This window comes from Dunckerocampus dactyliophorus, chromosome 2 (genome assembly GCF_027744805.1).
Source record: "Dunckerocampus dactyliophorus isolate RoL2022-P2 chromosome 2, RoL_Ddac_1.1, whole genome shotgun sequence".
Lineage (NCBI taxonomy): Eukaryota > Metazoa > Chordata > Actinopteri > Syngnathiformes > Syngnathidae > Dunckerocampus > Dunckerocampus dactyliophorus.
Genome location: NC_072820.1, coordinates 9,585,372 through 9,610,977, shown reverse-complemented (window position 1 = coordinate 9,610,977; position 25,606 = coordinate 9,585,372). Strand labels below are relative to the sequence as shown.

Sequence of the window (25,606 nt, the reverse complement as noted above, 5' to 3'; positions counted from 1 at the left end):
AAAGAGAAGTGAGGTGATAGCACCAATATGTAGGTCACTTCCTGTGCTTTAGGGTGGTTTACAAAACCAATATATGCATTTATTTTTAGGCTTAGGCAAGAAACCAAACCAAAACTTTCCCTTTATGTGCCCCACCCCCTTTTTATCAGGGCCTCTATTTCCACTGACTTTCCAGCTTTGTCGCACTTGTACATTTTCGGAATCTGACAAACAGTAGTGGTGACTCATAGTCATTGGCAGTGTGTGAGAAGGGCAGGGTTAGGATGAGGACACTCAGGAGACGTTTACAGAAGTTTATAGCCAGATGTGGACATAAGCTGAACTCCCAAATTTCCTCACAAAGAGCCTGTACATGCGTGTTGAAATTACTGTATAAACTAAACAAAATGAGAACGCAATCGCAATCTGCCGTCTGTGAGCTTGGAAGCTATTGCGTGAAAAAGGATGCAATTAATGAGGACATCGATAAAGAAGAAAAGATTAAAATTTAATCTCCACATTAGGAAAACACATGATTAGAAGTGAACGTTTTGTTTTTTCACTTACCGTTTGTGCAGTAATTTTGCAAACAAGTAGCTTCCATGACCCAAAGAATACCAAAATTACAGGGAGCCTGCATTTACATAATGGTAAAGTCATTATATTCCTGAAAAACTGCTATAGTGATTACCAAAGACAACTATAATTCATTCAGTAGGTGTGTAGACTACTGCCAAGGCTACACAACCCAAATTTTTGGTCAGTACAATATTGTGCACCTTATTTGACATATTCTACGTATAGTGTAACTGAATTTTGTATGCGTTACTTGCACACATCCAATTCTGCTCTACAGCCGTACCATTTATCAGAGGTGGGAGTTACTCACTCATGTGCAAGTCACAAGCAAGTCTCAAGTCATAACCTTCAAGTCTCAAGTCAGTGTGGCGAGAATCAAGGAAGTCATTCAAGTCATTGCTCAGGTCAAGCAAGTCACATGTTAAGTCATACAAAAAAATCTGTTACTCAACCTGAGTACCCAAATCAGCAAAGACAGTGGTACACAAATTCACATATTCACACATTCACACTATTCAAATGTTTAATGGACAAAGCTGATGATTATTATTGTGCATGTGTATGCTATTGTGACAAGACCTGTACTTCATGGCTTTCAGAAGCTTTCATGACAGAAACTTTCATTTCAAACTTTCACAATAAATTTGATGATCAGAAAATGATTCAACATATTGAATTATTAATTAAACGTTTGCCATGATCGAATGGGATACAGCACCCTGCTGTCTGGTTGTCATATCAAAAAGTGTATTTTACTTCATATAACATCACGTTATATGATCTGACGCATATTTTAAACTTAAGGTTAGTTTAATAAACGACGTTAGCATTCGTGTTAGCAAACATTACCTTTCTAAATAACTTTCGACCCACTTAAAGACACTTTTACTGCACATTTTATTGAGGGGTTTTTTTTTAGTGACAGATGAAGTTGGATGTTGTGGTGGTCGTGTCACTGATTTTTCAGCTGCAGACCTTGCATACCCCAGTTTTCTTCTAAATACTGTCATCGACAAGATGTAATAATCCTTCAACTCAAATTGAATCGTTTTTGGTCTAGCCGCCTCTATGACTGCTACGACTACTCATTTCATCAGCTCCTCTGTTGCCCCTCTTCTGTGTTGACCGTGTTAGTCTGTGCAGCGTTCTGCATGTATTGCATTGTAAAACAACACGATCATTTTTCAAACGTAATAAAACGTAATTTCTACTGTAACCGAACTTTAAAAAAATGCAACTACAGTCTCAAGTCATGAAGACCAGGACATAAGCAAGTTGAGACATTTTACAGTGTTAGTCAAGAAGTCTCAAGTCTTCACATTTGTGACTTGAGTCTAGTCATGTGACTTGAGGCTCCCACCTCTGGCATTTATTTACCTCAACCAAATGAATGGGAAGCAGGCGGTAATTGGAGTTATTTCAAAAATGTAAAATCTCATGACACTCTTTACATATAACAACTTCATTTTTTTACATTAACAATGATATGGAGAGCATGAAAAAGTGGAAAGGAAAACATGTCTCTTTTTGACCACATGGTCAATTATTAACAAGTATATTGCACAACAGAACCAATGAAGTAACACCGGTAGGGAGAAAACTGCTGAGCCAGCATTAATACTACTGATGAGTTCATTGTTAACAACAGCACGGAAGCAAAACATGCGTGAATTTCACACCAATATTTTAAAGTGCATGCAGAGGTAGATGAAGCTGCTGGCTGCTGACCACTCATGATACTTCACATGCAGCTACTGTACTGCCATCTTGTGGCGTAAATAAAAACTACATTTGTTAGGTTGCCTACAGCCACAGCTGCTAATGCTGATGGTTTTTGACCTGGTGTTAATTAGAGACTCCTGCAGTTATTTGCTTTTGTAGATCATGCCACCGACGACTATAGGCAGGGGCTTGCCATCAGGCAAAGCAGGCAACTGCTTGGGGCCCCAGCCCAATTGGGGGCTCCTGAGGGATGACTAACGAACGTCTACAGCAGTGGCGCTATGTAAAGGGGCCCCCTGTGAATTTTTGCGTAGGGCCCCAACAGACTCTAGAATTGCCTCTTCACTATAGGAGACTCGGCGGTTAAATGAATGGCGTTAACTAGGCGCATTTATGGTATACGCTGGCAAGACGTATTTTCATATAAGACACAAGGGATGACAAGCAGTTGTTGTGTGTGAGCATAATGTTACGAGAATCTTAACACCACCAAGTACTGGCCCGGCATGCCTAGTACAGCATTTTTCAGTGGTTTTATAAATGGAGGTTGTTTAAACAATGATGTCAGAAAATTCATTCCTATTTTCACTAGGTTCTGTAAATGTATCTTTCAATCTTAATCGGGTACTCTCCTATAATTGTGCTAATAAACAGAAGAATAGTGTAGGTAACAAAAAAATATGTCCATCATTTGATCCCTTGCGACCAAAAGGATGTGCAGATGACCCTCATTCGTTCTCTCTATCTGTATGTCGTGATCCCTTCGTTCAATATCGTGTAGACTTTCACTGACACAGCAGTGGGGCTGCAGTGTGGAGGCGGAAGCCTCTCGATATGTGAACACGTGTTTAAATTGTCATTCATGCTGACAGAAAGGTCAGCTACCGGAAAGGAGTAACTGGCAGACGTGCAGTAGGCTTATTCAAGGGAACCGAAGGGCCTAATTTAGGACTTTTGTACTCATTTTCCATGAGGTCTTGTGTATAATGAAGATGGGTGTCAATTTTTTTTGTATTTTTTTTTTTTAAGTGTGCCCCATGTTTTCCCCACTCGTAATGGAAAACAGCTAACGTAAAAAAAATAGTGGGGTTTGATTTGACGTTTATATTCGAAATGATAACCCAAAAACCTCACACACAACACACACACTCACCATTTACTTCTCACACAGATAGTCATTACGCCATTGCATGACCCCGCTTCCTGTGTCCTGCAGCTTCTTGGATATGCATGAGCACCCTCTTACTGACTGTGAGAGAGAATCGACCTTCTTGTGGAGAAGTGTATAATTAGAACAGGTCTCACATGATCATCATTGCATAGCTGAGCAGGTCACACCCAAACCCAGTCATTTCACCACTCTCTCTCTCTGGCCTCTTTTTTTTCCACACTATATACACTTAACAAATCCAAGAGGGAATAAGGGAGTAGAATTTGTACCAGCGGGAGAAGAGAGAGTTAAATTGCATTTTTTATTACAAGATGCTCATGACAGTAATCAGATATCTCAATGGGTCCTTAAATCCCAGCACACTGTCTATCCCTGCCGCCTGTGTGTGTCATGTTTGGTGCAGCGCACACAGTTCAGCGACATGGAAGAGGGGTAAATATTTGGAGAGGGATAATGGTAGGCTGGACCGCCACTGATTTTAAAGTTGACTTGTAACTTTTTAATGATTAACTCAAAAGGCAGAAGGTTAAGTATGATATTTGCAAATGGATACAATGTTGTGTTTCAGCATGGTTCCCAAATGCCAGGCAAATGGGCGCCAGGATGGAAGAATCCAGCACTTCACAACCATTTTATGCACTCATTTTTTGATTAATGCCACAGATCTGATCATTTATGCTCTCCGCACAAAAAGAGGGCACAGTGAAACAGTGGGAGGTCGAGCACAGTTTGCTTCAAGATGCTCTGATTTGTTGAAATTTTTAAACATTCCTCATAGGAAATATTGAAAATAGAAATGATCTTTTTCTAGGGTCAAATTGTTTTCATCATAAAAAACTGTATTGTTTTAGGTTTTACACTTTAACATTCTCAAAAGCTTTCTTTTATGCAAAATTGACTTTTTAATATTTAACAAAAGTAAAATGTGTCCCTAGAGCATGTTTATGAGAACCAAACATGTATCATCTCCTTCACTTGTTTGCTCCACTATTCAGAGGCACTCAAACGGTCCATAGCGAATAGGCTAGTAATTGCTACGTGACACCTGTTTCAATATATACTGTACTTACTATACATCCACGTAATAAGAACACCAGCAAAAAGCTCAACAAAGCCAATTATGGGAAAACAGAAGAAAATTGAAACTGCAAGCACTTAAATTAGCAAATGCCAAAACAAGTTAACTGTCCGAGACCAGCATATGTCATGAATAATTCCATAAATCTTATATTATTTTCAAATGCAAATGTTGACAACAGGTATTGACTACAGTAATGAGAGGTCTGCAAAACCTGATGGATGATGTGTTTTGTAATTATCTCACATTACAACTCCAATTAGGTAATTACTTGTGAACCTTGTTGTTGTTATTACAGAAATATGATAAGTAGTTTCTCGTTTTTCATATGAAATGAGTCTGACTTAGTGGTTGTGCATGAAATAAATCATGTAAAATGGCAGCAGCGCGCCTCCTACACAGCGTTATGTTCCATCCTACTTTACATTTAAAGCAAGTCTATTCTCGTCACCCATTTCTTTCCACTGTTGCTTATTTTCACTCTCCTCCCATCTTGATTTCCCACTCAGTCTGGTTTTTACCTCAGGTCACACCCATCCTGGAGCTGCATGGGTCACATTACACACACTCACACCACACACACACACACACACACCACACACACAGATCCATGTGGTGTGAGTTTAGGTAAATGACATCAACGGTGACCTTGTGTGAACTCACCAGCAGCAGGGCCTAGTCTAACCAAATAAGGCCCACAACTGTCATAAAAAAAGCGAAGTGTTAACCGTCTATAACAGAGAAGTTTGAATACGTACTGTCGCGCCATTAACTTTTCACTCTGTCTGCGCGCTAGCCTGACACACCCACCATGATCATGTCTGACTTGTGAGGAAAAACAGGCCGCCCGTGTGTACATGCACGTGTGTGTTGCATCTGTGTTAGTGGTGCTGTTGGAGCAGGTTCTTCCTCAGAGCCAAGATTACATTCCCACAGAGCCCAGGCCTCATACCTTATCTTCTCTCTATCCCTTTCCCTCCATCTCTCTCTGTCTGTCTCTTATTTTTCTCACGCTATGACAGCATGTTTATGTGCAGTATTAGGTAAAACAGTCAGGTAAAACATACACATATACACAGTGGTGTAAATATTAGATATGTTGCTAGTCGACAGACGTTGTCCCTGCTTGGATGTAAAATCAACATGTCACGCTCAATGTGTGGTTGTGTTCAAGTTGGAGTTCAAGGGGCTAATGTGTATTTGACACTCGTGTCATATGCAGTGCACTAAATTAAACGACACAATGCACATGGCCCCGTTGAAGCAGCAGTTGCCTTTTTAGTAGCAGGGGAACAGTTGGTATAATCCAGTGCTAAATCATCCTATGTGACGTATTAACAAAGACGAGTCCTGGGTTAACCTTTCATATAAATATATTAGTGTGAGGCAGGGAGTAGACTTCCAGAAAGAAAAAACATCTTTTTAATACTGTTAGGCAAAATGAGTTTTTAGTTCCAACAATGAGCAGGTAAACACAGTCTGGGATGACTACAAAACTCCACTAAATATGCTCCAGAAAATCATATTTTTGGCCGTTTTTGTGCATGGTGTCTTCTGGTTCTGCAGTATTTAAATTGGAAAAAAAACACCTTTAAGGCCATGTCTACATTAATGTGGGTATTTTCTTTTATGTTTTGGCCTTTTGTCCCACACTTGAAAACTCAGTCAATGGTGGAGATATTTTAAAACTCTCATCAGGGTTTGGTTGTACTGTAGACGGAGATGCCTTTAAATCTCCTCTTTAAATACTACTAATTTACATTTAATCTATTTTATATTGTGGAGAAATATTGAAAACCTAATAAAGAAACTAAAGCACAGATTCATTTAACACCAAGAAATACGCAGCACACCTGAACTCCTCACCAGCCATCAGCGCACTGTGTGTATTCGGAGGAAGAAAGGAGACGGATACAAGTTGTTCATCGTTCTGTGTGCGTTCTATGAACCAGTAAACCACACACACTCATAATAACGATGATTAAAGGATTCCCTGACCGGAATCTGTCTATAGTGTCCCACTTCTAAAAGACCCACTATGCATTCTTCACAGAGAGTTACCAATACATGGATGCTTTGTTTGGACACTCGACTAGTTTTTTAAGCGCACTGTAACAGCGACAGTGTACGAAAAGCTGAGACATATTTTTAGTAATAATTTTCTAACCAGGTTCTATGAGAACTGGGGCATATGAAAACCGAGGTTGCATTGTATTTTACAAAGTATATAATTCCTGGTGGTGCAATGGAACACACGTCTACCTTCTATCTGTGTGTGTGTGTGTATGTAATATTAATTTGGGTAATAAAATATATATTAATATTAACGTAAAGTAAGTCAGGTTTTTACTTCATATATTGTGTCATATAATTTATATTACATAGCATTTTCATATCTTATATCAGTCTATGTAATGCGTATTGTTCATATTATTACAGAATCAGAAAATAAGTGACACTAGAGACTCATTAAGACATGAATAAATAATAAAATGTGGTCATCTATAAAAATAAAATACATATTTTATGAAGTAATCTTCATAAATTACATATTATCTATGTTATATATACAGGCCCGTACCCAGGAAAAATGGAGGGAACACCAGCACGCCACGCCCCCCCCCCCGGTCTGTCCAAAAGGTCCATTCACTGTGATTTTTGCAGCCCCCCAAAAAATATCTGGTTAAGGGCCTGATATATTATCTCATGACTTGTATTACCCTGTACATTTATATGTGATGATTTTCAGCTATTTAGACAATAATAGCTGTGTGGTGAGTCATTTTCAGTGGATAATAAATCTATACTGCTATACCAGCTGAACACTGACTACTCTAAAGTACACCCAAGTTTCATTTCAATAGATCTGTCCCTTAAGAAGACATACTGTCATAAACATTTTTGCTGAAATGTGAGGGGTGGACTCAATTTTGTGAGATACAGGAGCATCAGTCACACTCATAATATCCATTACTCATAATATCCTTTACTGAATATGTTTGAGAAAGAAATATGTGTATAGCTGCACTGCAGGGGTGATTTGACATTAAACAGACTAAACCTTCCCTATGTTGATACGATCAAAATATGTTAATGCAGTGTTTATCTACACAACAGCCTCAGCATGTAATCCACAGATGCCTGATTCTCCTTGGCGAATCGCCACCATATGCTTGCCCAAAGAAAGCGTGGATATGCAAAGAAAATAAGACACCTGTTTGCAGGATTATAATGTTAGAAGCTGACTAAGACAAATGTGTTTTCAGGTTGAACAGGGCCTCTTCCCTGTAATCAGCTAGATTTGTTTTTAGTAGCGCTGTACTGATCCCCAGCCCGTCCTGCAGCAATGTTGTAATTCAGACGACACAGGGTTCTGCAGTCCACACATAAATTCTCCACCCCTAATTGGATTTTTAATTGGATATCTGTGGGTGAATCCATGATGAAATCATCCTTTAAGTTTATTAGGTAAGGATTCAATCATCCATAAGGTGCAAGCTTCTTTTTAAAGTGTGTTTTTTTAATGATGCAAGGCTGCGGGGTGTGTTGTTGTCTCAGGTTTTATTAAGAGCTGACTTCCAAACATGACAGGCGCATTTGTTTTTGTCTTAGTGTTGATGGCTCTACCCTTATGGCATTGTCAACTTTTATGCCAAACGGATTTAACACACACACACACACACGCTAATCTGAACACACACCACCGCATTCTTTCGCTGCCATTTCTATGGAGTGTACATCCTCATCAGTTCACGATGCATTTTGTCAACAACAGCCTGTCTTTTCCCCTCGGTGTCAGCTGACCCTGGCCATCACACTTGTTCTCTTGCTCACTTCATAACACAAATACAATGATCACCTCTCTCTCTCTCGCTCTCTCGCTCTCTCACTCTCTCTGCGCATGTGCCTATATATCCAGGTATACTGTAAACACTTCAAAGTTTGTTTACTCTGCTGGGGGAAAAATATTGATGCTTCTATACCTACATTGTAATATTCACTTTTCCAAGATTGCACATATAATAGAGGTGACGGACATGTCACCAAGGATATCGTCGATAAATGCACGTCTCTGTATTCATCTCACATGTGACAACAGAGCAGTGATGTCCAAAGTTTGGTCCATGGGCCAATTGCGTCTGCAGCTTTTTTTCCAAGGTCAAACACAATACTTTCCAGTTCCTTGACCAACCAAATTTGTTCATATTTAGAATACATTTTCTGTACATTGCCACAAGTGTTTTAAGTACAGTTTTAACAATTATTTACCATGGGTAAAAAGGAGTTAAAAAACATGACAATAAAACATGTTATTAGTCATACAGTAAGTCGCTTTATAGCCATATCGTATTGAGCGGGCAGTTTACACTTACCAACGTTGCAATAAGTTCCGTCTGCTATTTTATGGTTGTCATTATTTTTTTTTTACCTTTTGCCATTTCTGCTCAAATATCGATACTTCCGAAACCAGGGGGTACATCGAAAGTTAAGTCCAATTTTAAGCCTTTCAAACTCATGGATCGGAGCTCCAGGACAAGATAAAAGTGATGTAGAATATAAATTAACTTCTATATCTACAACTGCAGATGAAATTTTGTTCAAATCTGCGAAATATGTTAATTTTGCCCCGGAATTACTGTGTACATGCAGTTTGGTCTACATGAAATGACACTTGATTTTCTTCCCTGGACTTTTTGATTAGCTATTTACATTTTTTTTGATACTCTGTTGACTTTAACAAATGTCACAGACTAGGTTATTACATCTTTTGTAGTATAGTTGTACTTGGTCTGAGGGTCGATCATAGCTTTTGTCTTGATGTTAAAGCAATGAGAACCAAAGGCACTATTTCCTGGTATGAAATTTCTTTAAAACTTGGGCTAGAGAAGTGAATGAGGTATGAAATTAAAGTTCAAGTCATGTTTTATCATATAGAATTAATCACAGACTTGATTTAATTCAACCAGTTCATTCATTCATTTTTAATTCAACCAGAAGTGTTGGTTGCACTTCATTCAAATAAAATGTGAATGCATTTGCCAATTGTTGTTTACTTGTTTGTTTATATTCATAATTAATTTATACCTGATTCCCTTACAAAAAAACAACAGGGATCTTGGAAACTTCAAGTTCCAGGTATTTATTTCACAGACAGACTGGTTGAATTTTTGGCTAAAAAGTTACTAAATCGATTTAAAGTTACTGTATCGTTCTAAATGAACAAACATGGTCCTTGAACCACATCGGCAGCAACGAATTGTGATACAAATCGAATCATTATTAAAATGAATCGTTACACTAGTCACACCTATAAAATTAATTCAAAATGTTTTATTATTATTGTGTTAGGCCAATTTTCATGAATTTATTATTATTATTATTATTAATATTTTATTACACCGTTTTTTTGTCCTCTAACAACTTCATTTTTTAACCGATTCAAACCATTCAAGCATCAAATCGTTCAGCTATTCAGATATTTCAAAAACTTCCCAGATTTTCAAAAAATCAAAACATTTCACAGTATTTTTCCCATTGAAAATGAAAGGGCCATTTTCAAACTTCCACCATTTGCACATATATTTTATGTCTTGTAATTTTGCAAACCCTTGGTGTTCTCTCAGTGAGATTCATGAGGTAGTCACCTGAAATGGTTTTCACTTCTCAGGTGTGCCTTGTCAGGGTTACTTAGTGGAATTTCTGGCCTTATTAATGTGGTTGGGAACATCACTTGTGTTGTGTGTGCCCGAACTATTGGTCTGTACTGTACAGTATTTTCAGCAAACCTTTGTATTCCTTTTTTGTTACATAGCATGGCCAACGATATTGTTTGACTTTTGTAACAAACCACTGCGAGTCAGGTACCTGATCCAATAAAAGATCCAATAAATGTCCATCCAATAAAAGATAAAATTGGGAAAATGGGCGTGCAAAATACTTTTAGGGTAGGACTAATCATTTGACATGATTTGTGGTGTGATTTAGAACAGTGATCCCCAACCCCTGGGCCGTGGCCCGGTACCCGGCCGTGGGTCATTTGGTACCGGGCCGCACAGAGAGAAAAAATAATTTCCTTTTTTTTAATGTTTTATTTTGAAAAGTGGCCGGATTCCCTACATCCTTACTACATCCATCTCAATTGACGCATGTCCATTGTGCGTGTGCTAACTTTGTCTCATGTCGCACAGATAGACTACTACTGTATTTTACCATTTTTCTTTCACCTCATATTTGGTGTCAAATGCTGATACTATGTGGGAATGCATAAAGGTAAGTTTTGCTGACTTATTGAGTGCTAATGTGTACATTTGTCTCAAGTTAAGTCATGCTAGCATACTGCCTTGTACCACACACGTCAAACAGCGATGTAATAATCGCTCTGGAAAAACTCCAGGCTTGAACTGGTGGATGGTGGGTCGGCATTCATTTTATGCTTTTAATTTGATGTTATTCATGTCTTAGTTTTACACAGTACATAATAAATAAGATAAATTAGATCGCTATAATGTAGCAGTCAGGGCACAGTGAGGGGGAACTACCACTGTAGCTACAGAGCCGAATATCCAACGTCCACCGTGAAACCACAGTACACCACGGACATGTCTGCATCGTGGTGTTGCATTTTCTTCTTTTTGCGGGTGGCAGGAGTTGACTTGGAGTGTGGCGAGTTAGAGTTACGAACGTTATACGGCAACCGGACCGCCCCTGATCTCGTGGCAAAAGCCGATATTATCAAATATTCAAAATACAGCTGATCTGCATTATTTAACTTATTTTCTTTATTCATTGTTTAAAATACCATTTCCACATGTTTTTTATGATTTTGTTCTCCTCTTGTACTTTTTCAAAGCAGACACGGTATTGCCGATAACAACGTTTTACTTGGTATCGGATTGGAAACTAAATCAGTGGTATCGCACATCACTAATCGCTACACTTTTGTGGTGCCATTACACACAAAAAAGCACACTTCTGGAGTTAATCTTTTTGCTCTTTCAAAAGTCTTTCAAAATTTGTGTCTTTCGTGTTGTGATACAAGACGATGGGTTGACTTCTGCATTTTTGTGCAGCTTTAGGAATGTACTGTATTGACCTGAATATAAGATATACTGTCCTTACAGGTGATCAATTAAGTAGAATCATCTGTCGAAAACTGTCAGGCAGCTAAGAAATATATTATTTTTTTATTATTTCACCGACATTGACGACATGATTTTGAGAATATCTACATTTGTGTCTTAATAAATATTTTTCCATGGTCTTGAAAAAGAAGGGTCAACTCATATTCAGGATCGTTGTTTATTCAGGTCAATGCGGTCTTATAACATTTAAAGCATAGTTCATTGGCTTCGACTGTAAGTGCATAAACAAGTTGCCCAAATAATGTATGTCATAATAAAACAAAAAAGTAACATATTTATTAAACCTTACCTTTTCATGTGTACCACTTTATCAAGTTCTCTTATCCATAGACACACAATATACTGTAACCAAAGACAATACTACAAACACCGTATTTTTCTTGAAATTTTACTTTGAATTCTCGAGTTGTTTGACCACTGAATTGTTTGAGTTCTTGTATTGTGTTGTATTAATCCACTCATACTTGAGAATGAGCCTGTTTCACATGTCGTCTTCATTTTGCTAAGGCCCAATCTCTTCCATCATCACAGAGTGATGTGTGCTGCCATGAACTGCATAAAGAATCCAAGGTTTCCGAACATATTTGTTTGAATTTTAGAGGCGTGTGGGCAGAATTATGACTTCCTGGGTAAATATCATGGGAAACGTTTCTGCTTTAAAATAAAAAATGTAAAAAAGCATAAGCCCCTTTTTTAACAATGTTGCGAAAGTGGTTTGGCAAAGGCTTGACTATATCTTCTTTGGATCTGTTTTTGTGTTTATCTGTCCCTGTGTGGCAATTTCCTGCCTCCGAATGAACGTGTTTGCTCTGAAGGGGAGGAGACATCCAACGCAGGCTATATTTAAGCTGATTGGTCATTTCTGTGAAATGTTGGCGTACACTTTCGCACAACGACCTCTTCTCATCACAGCTCCTGATGCTTTTTTTGTGGGCTTTATTTAAGATAGGCTCATGGTTTCAAGCAATTAAAGTAGTAAAGTTACAGATCTGGATAACTTCCTTCAATGAGACCTGAATGATAAACGAATAATGTCAGCGTACTTTATAAGTGCTCTGGTTTTTCATAATGACGTCTTTTCATTTTGTCCTCGCATGCCAGCAATCCTGCGTACAGACAATTTTGCCATTATCCTCCCACTAGACAGGTGAAAGCGGTGCTGCAGGGCATTAGCGTCATTTACTCAACACCCTTGCAAGCTGCCCCTCCCTCACATAAGCGTTTAGAACCGTCAGTCAGGTTTCCCCTGCCCCTTATCTTTCTGTTGTTGCCGTACATGAAAGACAGATGCCAGAAGCTATACAGTATTATAAACTCCGCTGGCGCTTGTCACTGACGTGGGGCGTTGAGGGAGAACCGCAGTTGATAACTGAATGTTTTTATTACTATTCAGCCCAGATGTTTTGTTTTTTTTAAGCACATTCCTTCACAGAATGACGCTGTCTGGGCCTGTCGAAGTTATGGCACTGCTTTTTATTGCCATACCTCCTCCTTGAAGTACTCTCACTTCTTCACTTTCCCTTATACATATGGCTAGATCAGGGGTGTCCAAAATGTGGCCCAGGGGTCATTTGCAGCCCGTGGCAGATTTTTTTATGGCGCATTTTTTAAATACTATTAAAAAAGAAAACTAACAAATACAACAAGAAAAATGGAAAAGGAGCAGTAATTTTAGGAGAATTAAGTAGAAATATTATAATAAAATCATTAGATTAATATACAAAATTTTAACATTACAGCAAAAAAAATTTACGAGCATAACATCATAATGAGGAAAAAATTAGGAAATGTCACAATGAGGAAAAAAAATGTAATTTTCGCAATAATTTTCCCAGTGTTAGTATCAAAACAAAGAATAAACGTGCATTTTTTGGAAACTTAGGTTGGAAAAAAGTTGAGAATAAAGAGAATAAAGTCACAATGTTATGTACAAAATGACAAGAAGACAGTTGAAATATTTGGAAAATGGAAAAACAACACCAAAAATGGAAAAATGAGCAGTACAAAAAAGTAATAATACACTGTGTCACCTATAATGCGGGGTGTTTTTTCTGGAAATATATGTAACTTGTTAGCATATCTACATGGATTGGTTTATAAAATGTAAAATATCAAAGTGGCCCCCATATCCTTTGATTTTACCATATGCAGCTCTCACTGGATCTATTTTTCATTTACCTTTTAATTACATCTTATAAATGTTGCCATTCATGGTATACAATCAGAATTTTTATGCTTGGCACTATTGGTTTTAGCAGGCTGCCTTTTGAAATTCAAAGTAATCCAAATTAATGTGCTATATGTTGTGTCTTGTCTTACCCCTAAGACTGTTGACATGCATATTCGAATCAATTTAGGCAGCAGTTTGCTACAGTTGGCTTTTAGTATTTGCAAGTAGAGAGGCTTAGCTCTGAGCCTTAGGCTGTGCTGACTTTTGGAAAGTAGCGTATTTAATTATAAAGTTTAAACACGAAAGTTATTTTTATCTGCATTGCTAGAATATAATTTATTATAGGAATGAATAGTTATTTGTGGAAAATAACAGGTTTCTAAGTATATTGTGCCATTGGGAATGTTAGCTGTCCTACTTACAGTATTAGCCTGTTGGGAGGAGCAGCTTGCTGATGGTCTCCAACTTAAAAGCCCTTTTGTGCTCTGTATAGGACACAAAAACTGAACTTGAACACACAGGTACTTTAAGCTAAGTCATCAGCTTTCCAATATTGGAGACGTCTTTTGACATTTTTATTTGGAAAAAATATTGTCTTATATTCAGATGATCAATACAGTAATTGATTAATTTTCCAGGAAATGTCTTTCAGCTCTCCCCTCTAGTGTCCAGTCTATGTTGTGTGACTTCGCTATCCAGACTGCTGATGCTCCATGCTGCAATGCACCAATGAAATAGTCTCTCCCTCATTCTGGCAGCTCTGACACCATATATTGCTTTGCGCAGTATATCAATCCCTATTAGCAGTCCAATTAGTATGCTTAACTCAGTCAAATGAGAAAGTGCTAAAAGAATTCATCCTCTTGTCTTATTTCAAGTTAAAGCCTGCTCATAATTTGAAAACAGCGACAGAACCAAATTGAATTAGCCACTGTCGGCTTTGTTATCCTTAATAGACACAGGAAGAGGGTGAAAACATCCTGCTTTTGCTGGTGCCAAGTCCGAGGGGGATAATCACACGCAGAAACAGGATTAGGCCAGTTGACAGTGGGATTAGAGCTGCAGATAGGATTAGCGTCGTAGAGATCAGATTAGTATAATATGTGCCAGATTGATTGTGTAAAGTCACTGGTGAAGGAGCGTATGTGTGTGAATGCACTGTACACGTGTTTAGAATGCAGGCACTTAGAAGAGGAGAGTGTGGATCAAAGATGATATATAAAGGAGAAGTGTTTGGGGTTTTTTTTTCAGCAATTGCTAAAACAAAAATGCTGTTTACGGTGCACAGTTCATGTTTCCTACCTTTGTGTAATTCAATTTTAATTTTGAAAGTCAAATCTGTTTCATTATATTTTGTCTAAAGTCCTTTTTTTTTTTAAGTGCACTGCTAATGACGATCCATACAAATATCTCATATACAACATACACAGAGATACAACATATCTCATTTACTCACAAAAAAACAGCTAAACACTCGGATAAACAAATAAACGCGGTATGTGTGCCACAACAGTACCTTTATTTATTTAGTGACACAGTCAGCGCCTTTGGTCTTGCTGGATTCAGCCGCTGTTCTACCAGCCCTACTGCGCTGTTTCGCCATGTCTCTGTGAAAATGATGACGTTGCAGTCCAAAAGTCTCTTACTGTAGGTGATGTGGAGTCTTAACTCGTCCATTTTATTCACTAAAGACCACACATTAGTGAGGAAAATGCTCGGTAAAGAGTGTGTGCGGTGTTAGCTTGAGCTTAGCTCATGTTCCTCCACACTGTCTTCGCCTTTTTTTATGTTCTCAACGCTGCTGGTGTGCACTTGGTTGCACTTGGTGGTTAGTGTAGACTCCGGTGCTATGGAGACCTCAGGGGCTAGTTGATAGCGCTGTGAAATCAAACGTGAAGGTTTTATATATTTAGAGAAAAAACAGCCTGCATCTCAGCTTTTTGTTATCAGTGACACAGCGTATTAGTAAGGACATTTTCTCCTTACATTCCATGTTTTTTGCTATTTTTACATATATTGCAACTTTCTCCTTGTACATTTTTTCTCGTAGTATTATGACATTATTCTCATAATATTTTGACTGTATTATGGTAATATTAGAACTTTTCCCCCAAAACTGCAACTTTATTCTGTTTTATGTTTTTTTTTGTATTTCATGTTACATTTTTTTCTCTTTAATATTTCAACTTTATGGTAGTTTTTTCTCTTTACTATTATGGCTTTACTCTCTCAGTATTTAATCTTTAATCTTGTAAAATTACTGTTTTTCATTTTCATTTTTACTGTTTTTTTAGTTTTCTTTTTTAATTGTATTTTTAGAATGCGCCGAGTGACAAAAACAAAAACAACCGTGGGCTGTAAATGGCTTTGGATACTTTGGATACCCCTGATTTACCCCTTTCAGTCGTCATTTATATACACAGTAATCTCTTGGTTTTCACGGTGATACCGACTGTGATAAGTGAATTTCTGCGAAATAGGACTTCTTATGTAATGGGGATATTTTTGTAGTTAGAGCATATAAAACATGTTTACGACCTAATTAGTACAGTTTTTAACATTGTTAGAGCTCTCTATGACATGAAATAACACCCCTATAGTCACCTTTACACTCGTATTACCCAATGTACTAGACATAATAAGAGTAAATACGCCATTTAAGACTGTACACAAGACTCTGCTTGTGTGTTGCTATGAATGTGTTCCTTAGATGAGCTGAGTAGCAGGCAGACGGGGGGTTCAGAGTAGAGTTTTTGCTTGGCGTGGTTTACAGCTGTAACAGTAGCCCGTGTTATTAGATTTTTATTAGGGATTATTGTGTTCAAACCTGCAATAAAAGCCTGTTGTTCTGGCGATAAAGTCTGGCGTTGGTTTGTCTCACCGAACATTACAGTAACATTACTGACACCGAGTGAACATTGTAGAATATTGTAATGTCAGGTTTTGTGTGTGTGTATGCTTACAAGTGGTCCACATCACCATTACTTTATTCTTCTGAATACCTTATATTCGGATTTTTGTTCATTTAGGCATTTTTATTTTTGAAATTGCAAAAAATATGTCAAATCTGCTTAAATACGCATATTTTTTATTGAATATTAGGCCGGATTCAACTACATGAATTAATGAAGCCATGAAATTCAAACCGCAAGGTGGTGAGGGCCGACTGTATTTACATGCACTTTGAATGGTTTTCTGCATGTAAAACTATAATTGTAAAACTATTTTTTGGAGTCTGACTTTCTGAAATGGATGAATGACGCTAACCAAGGTTCCACAGTACAGTGTTCCCTCACTACATCGCGGTTCACCTTTCACGGATTCGCTGTTCCGCGGGTTTTTTAAGTGCAACGTGCATTGAGTTCTGGGTCCTTGTGGTGTATTGTAGCAATCGGTGGTCTGTTTTTATGTCTGTTATTGTATTTACTACTGCTACCAGTAGAGGGTGTTGTATACTCATGTTGAAAACATGTGCTCCACCTTGTCTATGTGTTTATTGCCTGTACGAGCAATTAGGAACCCACAGCAGACAACAGCCGGCCAAATATAGAGCCACAGCAGTCCTTATTGCCTAAGGGAAAAGCCGACCATTGTGTTCTGCGTCCTGATTGGCTGTAGACCATTGTCAATCAATCTCCTTTGTGCCATCACCAGCAAACTGCATGAGCTGCTTGCTAACCACCAATAAACAATAGAAGAAGACGCTAAACCTACTAAATGAATCTTCGGTTCAAGCAGTAGGACGAGAAGGAGGATAACGGCAGGAGCAATATGTTTTAACAAGGAAACTAGAACGCTACAGCCGAACGGCACCAGGACATTAAAATTCTCACGAAATTAGAATTTTCAGTGTTTAAAATGTGACAAAATGTTATTGCCTGTCTAAGAAAAGTGTAAAAAGTGTATTGTGAGGGGTTTTACAGCCTTAAAACATATATAATAATAGTAAACAAATAAAGCTGGATACTTTGTGGATTTTTGCGGGCTATTTTGGGAATCTATCCCCCACAATAAACGAGGGAACACTGTATTAGCAAATAGGGCACCGTTGGCGTTTCTCGAAGAAATGGCTGATGATGATAACAGCAGAGAACAGAGCACTCCACAGCCGCTCCAAAACAGCAGCTCGGAACTTGAGATTTCTGAGCAACAGTCATGGCATGTTTAGGACCAGCTCTCACATGACAAGAAGCTTGACAGAAAACTATCATATAATAATCATATAAGAATACATTCGGAGCAAAACGTGTGTGGGTAAATTGAGGCAGTGCTGCTTTAAAAAAACACACACATACAGAGCAGTCTAAATTTGGACGTAGGGCTCCTGTGTACGTGACATCTGACCTTAGGCATTTCTTCAAAACAACACCCAGTGGGGTGCGAATAACTTATTGCCACTGGACCGTTTGTGTGTACACAAATAACAAGGTCTGTGTGTGTGTGTGTGTGTGTGGCTGCTGCTGTGCTACATACACTATAAGGGCTAAAGCACGGGCGTCAAACTCGTTTTTGCCATGGACCATGTCACAGTTATGGTTGTCCTCAGAGGGCCACCTGGAACTGTAAAACCATATAAATGTATAATCCTCTCACGATATTAATACACATGTGATTATTTACTTAGATGATTTGTTTACTTACTTACATTTAAATCATTAGATTATTTATTTACTTATATTGAAATTAAAAGTCAAAGTGCCTCGCGGAAATTTGAGTATACGACAATTGTATAATTCATTTAAAATGGGAATTGACAACAACAAAAAAAGAATCTCCTATTGCATGCAGTACAATTTTTTGGTCAAAATTGACAGAACAAATACATTTAGCAAGAAAGAAAAATGATGTGTCTTTTGGAGTTTTTATTTATATTATTTATGTATTTACTATAGGGTTGGGCATCTGGTCTCAAGCATCAATGGGAACCGGGACTAACACTCCGATTCTCCCAGGATTGTTCAAATGTTTTTATTTCGATTCCTAGATTCAATGTGCACTTTGCCGACCGGAAGAAATGGACGCGAACACCAACAAAGAAGAAGCGGCTAAAAAGTTTGGCTTAACTTCATAAAAAATAGCGGTCAGCTCAGTGCAACCTTTGCAACACAATGATATCGTCCAAGGGAGGGTGCACAATCAACATGATTAATATTCACACATTCGCAGTGTAGAAGTAACAGAGTACCCCGTCTTTGATGCGCTACATCGAACTTCGTCTGTCTCATGCCAATGTAACCTGGGTTTCAGGATGCTAGCTGATGTGGAAGTTCACATCACACTTCTGGCCTTCAAAATAAGAGTGGTGTCATCTATATCCGGTTTACCTGCGTTCACAAAATAAAGGTTTCATAAGAAATAGCTTACACCAACATTGAGGCAGCAAATGAAGTATACTACTTTCAAAAGTAAATATCTTTTGTGAAAGTGTACTCCTGTAAAAAGAAACTTTAGAACATTTGTATTTACTGTATATTATATTTACATACTGGTTGAAAATAGCCCTGTAAGAAATTCATAGTAACGTTGAACATTAAACAATTCATGGAGAAGTTCAAACATTCCATCCAAAAACAACTCTGGTTAGCCACCTCATTTAAACCATGCAAACTTTTATGACCTCTAAAAAGCATCGGAATCGAGAATCTTTAGGAACTGGAATCAAAACCAGGAATCGGAATCGTATTTGTTCAAATTCGAACGATGCCCAACCCAAATTTATCATTTGGTTTTTTAATTGTTATATATTTGTATGTACAATTATAAATATAATTTTATGGATTTTTTTGTAACAATTTCAAAAATAAAATAAATTATCATAATAAAATATATATATATTTTAAAAAGGCAAGGCGAATCTGGCCTTCGGGCATTGAGGGCTCAAGTCTTCAGACACCTTTTTCACCAGTTAATCTAGGGCTTTTCAAAGTAAACTGTATATAATGTCAACATTTCACTGTAAATTTAATTAAGAATAGGCCTGCTAAAATAATTTTATTTGAACAACAATTTTACGGTCTTGTACAATTCCAAATACAGTAATTAATTGCATCATTGTGTTTAGTACTGCTTGGTGTATTACCTCAACATGGAATGTAAATGTACTGGCCAAGAGTCCCAATGCTTTCATCCTTATGTACAGTTCCAATCAAAAGTTTTGACACTCCTTTTCATTGAATAACATGAGTAGTGTCTTTATACTTTTGACTGGCACAGTACATTGCTTTACTCTTGAAACAAAGACATTCATCAACTCACATGTTTCCACATTTTGTCTACCAATGTCTGCAATGTTGCTCTTTTTGTGTCGTGTAGCTATACCACCACCCATAATACTCTCTGCCATTGTTTTGTACATGGTGGTAATGTGTCACCAGGGGCAAACTGTAACTATTATCATGGATTAACACTCCCACCCTTCGCCATCCTCATAAGCCTCGCTGATCACATATCAGCTCAATTGACCACTAAGCAGTGCAGCATGTGTATCAGTGTATACAATGAGGCTCAGTGCGGAGCTATACACATAATCACAATGGTATGAGAATGTGGTGGTGCATGGTTTGAAATAGATGCAATTGCAACATAAAACCAAGATGGCTCAGATTTTGGATTCTTTTTTTGGAACTGTTGCTAATTCTAGTACTATAAAGAGATGGGATTTGGACCTCAACTGGCTTTTCCTTAGAAGTGTCTTGTCAGTTATTTACCAAGCATAAATGTCAAGATAAAGCAAGTATTCTATTAGAAATGATGCCAATTGTAAAGTATAACAACCATGGAACATCATGTTTCAGTAGTTTGCTTTGGTGATTTAGAGATTTCAGTTAGCTTGTTAATGACCTTAATTACTTTTTATGCTTTATGCTATGCATGCCTGACAATGTTGGGCAGAGCCTTTGAGTGGCTGCTGTTGGTGCTGCCGCTGCTGGTCAGCAACACAAAGCTCCATTCACAGTGTGTGCGAGGAGAAAGCGCTTTCATCTCCGTGTATGTTTGGACAGAAGTCACTGGAACGCAGGCCAGAGAACAGTAGAGGCTCACATACTGTGATGCAAAGCATCCTGACGAAATGACACCATGAGAGATTCCAGTCCACAGTGAACGAGATTGTAATTGTGATTATAGGTACACAAAACAACACAATGGTTGAGTGCTTTGAAGGGGTGCAAAACTTTAGATGCTGTAACATAATTGTAAAACAAATCAAATAAATTGAGATGGGTGAAATGTACTGCTTATTTTTCTCATGAGATATCATCTTTTCAAGGGTCAAACTTTACTATAATATAACCTTTCATACCGAGTTAACCCGAATACAACTCTGAATATAAGACAACCCATGTTTTTGACCCGTTTTTGGAAAAGCTCAAATCAAAGACAAAATTATTATTTTTTTAAATCACATTTTTAATATTAGTGAAATAACAAATGATTGTTTGCGATTAAAAAAAAGGACATTATAATTCAGAGCTGTTTAACAGTTTGATGACTGTGCTGCATTGTCACCATTATCTTAAAATTAGCATCATAACTGTCAGTTCTCTGGGTCACTGATGAGTGAGTGACAGGATGAAAAACTTTGGCTCGCTTGGGGGAAAAGTTCTTTGGCGCCACCTCATGGCTTGCAAGTGTAAATCTATAGACCCTGAATATAAGACGAACCGTCATCTTTTTTCTAGTCTTATGTTCCGTTCAATATGGTCATTGCGGCCTTTTTTTCAAACATGCATGATAGTGGTTTTAGTGATCTCGAGTTGTTCCACACCAAACTCATCCAAACATGCCTTTATGGACCTCACTTCTGAGAAAATGAGAAGTTTAAAATATGTCCAATATTAATGCAATTAGAGTCGTCCCTCACTACCGCACGCTTGGAATTTTGCATCTTCACTCTATCAGGTTTTTTTTCAAAAATATATTAATAAATAAATGATGGTGTTTTTGGGTTGAATATGGCCTATTAGTGGTAAAAAAAAAAAAAAATGCATATTTAAGCAAATTTTATGTATTTTTGCCAAAATTAAGCATTTTCAAGCATAAAAATGGCTAAATAAACTAAAATATAAATACAGTATAAAGCATTCAAAAGACACATTCAAAGACACTGTGAATATGTGTATTGTCTTGTCTACTATATTGGGTAATAAAAGGGTAAAGGTGACTGTAGGGGTGTTATTTCATGTCTAGAGGGCTCTAATAATGTTAAAATTGTATTTGGAAGAAGGTTGTAAACAGGTTTTCTTTGCGCTAACTACGAAAACATTTCGTTTATAAATAAGGAATCCTGTTTCTTGGAAATTCACTTATCACGTCTGGTCTTGAACCAATTAAGCACGATAAACGAGGAATTACTGTATCTTGATTATCTTTATTAAAATCCCATCGGTTGTGATTATTTGCTCAAGAGGTGCTTCTATGGGACATTAATAATAATAATAACTGGATTGAATGATGCATGGAAGTATAACCGATGCAGGCTTCAGGCTCAGGCTGAATGTTGCAGAGCAATCAAAATGCTGTTAAATGTTCCATGTGTGAAAAGCAGCAGTATTGCATAACTTAGGTGCATTGTCGGCGATGTTTTCTGCTTTAGGGGAGTAGAGTATTTCTGTTTCGCAGTGGGAGTATGATGTTGTTTAGATGGCTAGGTGAAGCAAAGTGCATCCCTTCTCATGAATACATCTTGCCGCATGCCTCTTCTCCTCTCCACAAAAGGATGGGATGCAGCCCCACCCAGCATTCTTTATATCATACTTCATTGTTTTTTCAAACCCGCAAACACTTGAAAAAGCGAGGGTGTGTGTATGTGTGTGTCTACGAGTCAGAGGGAGAGTCGGTCGAGTGAGAGATCAGGGCGGGTCATGTTTTTACAACTTATCTTCAGTCGGACCGCTCAGTAGCCAGGCGGATTATTGTTCCCTGTTTGGCCTGGAGTACGGCAAGTCTGGTCTCACCAGGAGAAACAGGCCCCTGTCAATATGACAACACTGCACCCGATTGGCCTTGAGTGAAGTCAGGAAGATTCTGTGAAGGACACAGAGCAATGTTGACACCAGCACATGGAATTGAGAGGCCCTATTTAGATTTTGTCGTGTCTTTTTGTAATTATAATAATTAAGTGCTAACTATCCATCCATCCATCCATTTTCTATGCCGCTTCTCCTTATTGGGGTCGCGGGGGCATGCTGGAGCCTATCTAACCAGGCAATCCTAAACATGTACTGTATGTCTCACTAGTATGTAATATCCAAGAACACAATAATGACCAAAAAGGAAAATAATGCCCCTTTTTAATGCATGGTACCTACTTCCTGCTACCTACTACAACCTACTTCAATACTTCTGCGCTTGCTATTGATGTTTTTCCATTGGCGAAAGGAGGCCTTATAAGTTACTTGTGTTTTTTCTGGTAGCCTGACATGGTTCCAAGCAATGTAATGACGTAAACCACTGCTGGTCACTCATTGGTTGAACATCATTGTAACATTTGAGGATACACGGCAAGAAATTGCAAAAAAAACACACATATTGTAATATTAGCTAAGCCTGTGCCTTAACCCTGGATGCTGCAGTATTATACTCCACATTCTCCACGTTGCTGCAGTATTCCATTTTCTTGATGCCCTCTGTCATTCCATTCTTACATTTTGTGGACCATCCTTCTCATCCACTGTGGTTATTTGTTAGCATCTCTTGTTCTGGCTAATGAGTTCAATGCTGCTTGGTTGGTTGGCTGTCTGACAGGGACCCCACAAATAGGTAAGGGTTGAAGTGGTCAATGTAATTTGTTTTTATTATGGTGCCTAAAATTCCTGGTGATGCTATTTTGAATTAGAAACTGGACCATGTCAAACTGGACATGCAGAGGATGTGGTTGTTGTATTCTTACTAGCCTGACTTGTGTTTAGTTTATCTCAGATATGAAGTGAATTATTATATTATACAATTATTATTTTCAAATTATTCATTATTATAATAATAGCGCTTTTCAAGGCCCCCAAAGCACTCATTCATTCACTCCTCAGTCACACACTGGTGGTGGTAATATACATTTGTAGCCACAGCTGCCCTGGGGTAGTCTGACAGAAATGTAGCTGCCAATCCGCACCTACGGCCTCTCCGACATACCACCAGTCATTCATTCACATTCATACACCAGTGCGGGCAGCACTGGAGGCGAGGTGGGTGAAGTGTCTTGCTCAGGGACACAACAGTGACTGGGTGGAGGGAGCGAGGATCGAACCACCAATCCTATAATTACTTTCTCATTTTCCTCTTCTTGAATATGTTACTTGCTTTGGGTCCCTAGACCACATCCAGTGTTTTGTCTCCAAGCGTCCTCTAATTACGACCTCCGTATCTGGGTCGATAAGTAATTCCATTAAGACATGAGGAGAATGCTTTCTTTCATAATGTTTGTGTGACTATTAAAGAAGTACCATGAAGACAGGACCAAAAGCTGACGTCTGGATGCCTTCTACTCATGCAGCAGTCCCGCCTGTGAGCCAGTTTGTTATCATTATTGTCTTTGTCGAGCTCCTGTGAAATCCAGTTATGACAAAAATTCGAGGAATCACTATGATGTGTGTAAGAGTGTCTGTCTGCTCTGTTGCCCTGGATACCGTCTCGGGCTGCAAGGCTGTTGATGTCACGATCAGAGGAACAGCCACAAACATGATGTAAGGAGCAAAGTCCTCCTCCTGATCTGCATCACCGCTGGTCTCCTCCCAGTGTGCAGTGACCCATGATGATCTCTACTTGTGCAAGTTCTAACAATTCCCTGACGCAGCCCAGCTCTCTCTATAGGGTTGATATGGCTACGTCACCTGCTCTCATCTAGCTTTTCCACCACATTTGTTATTTTGGGGGCGGGGGGGGTTCTTAAGTCAAAATGGCTACCAGTGTCGGTGGAAGGCTTTTTATGCAGTGTTATACCGGGTGAAAGCAATGTGATCTGTCATGCCTCTATCTCCGTCAGTTCTGCCCTCACCACCCTCACCGCTTGCCTCTATCACTTTCTGGATGATTGCTATTAGAACACACACAATTCAATTCCATTTAAAATATTGTCTATCACATTAAAGCGTTAATAGTGACATGATTTAGTACCAACGGTACTGTTGTTAAGTTTTGGTTAGCACCAAATGTTGCGGTTAGGTCCACATCGCTACAAGACATAGCTTACTGTTGATCAAAATCCACATGATCAATATAATTCTTAATAATCTACAGTGTCTCACAAAAGTTACTACACCTCTCACATTTCAGCAACCATTTTTATTTACCATCTTCTCAAGGGAGACTACTATAGAAGTGAAACTTTAGAGAGTGTACAGCACAGGTGCCAAACTCAAGGCCCCGGTGATCACGTAGTTTGTTTTTTTTGGGGGGGATGGAATTGTCCTCATTCCACCCAAATGACTGTCGTTGCCAGGCAGATGTCTCACGCCACTGCATCTTAACAAGTGCCGATTCGCACCACAAAACAGTGAAACCAGTCTTGTTTGGAGCTTACCTTGACGTGAGAGAATAAGTGCTTGGAACTTGCACCAACCCCTCTGTTTAGAGTTGTCCTTTCTAGTCTTTGAGCATGAACTGATGAAGCCTGCTTGGATAAGAGGTGAAGCGTCTTCTAACAGTCCAGTTGTGCACACATTTCAGCCAAAGCCGTGGCCGTCTGAGGACAAACACAACTGTGATGTGGCCCACGGTGAAAACGAGTTTGACGCCCCTTGTGTACAGCTTTAGTGTACAATACAATTATG

The 25,606-nt window shown here is 38.4% G+C and overlaps 1 protein-coding gene across 19 annotated transcripts in view; it reads left to right on the top strand.

The window, feature by feature from the left end:
* The window catches only part of LOC129171936 (muscleblind-like protein 1), a 77,998-nt gene that overhangs the window by 31,637 nt on the left and 20,755 nt on the right, over positions 1–25,606 (top strand). The window lies entirely within an intron of this gene.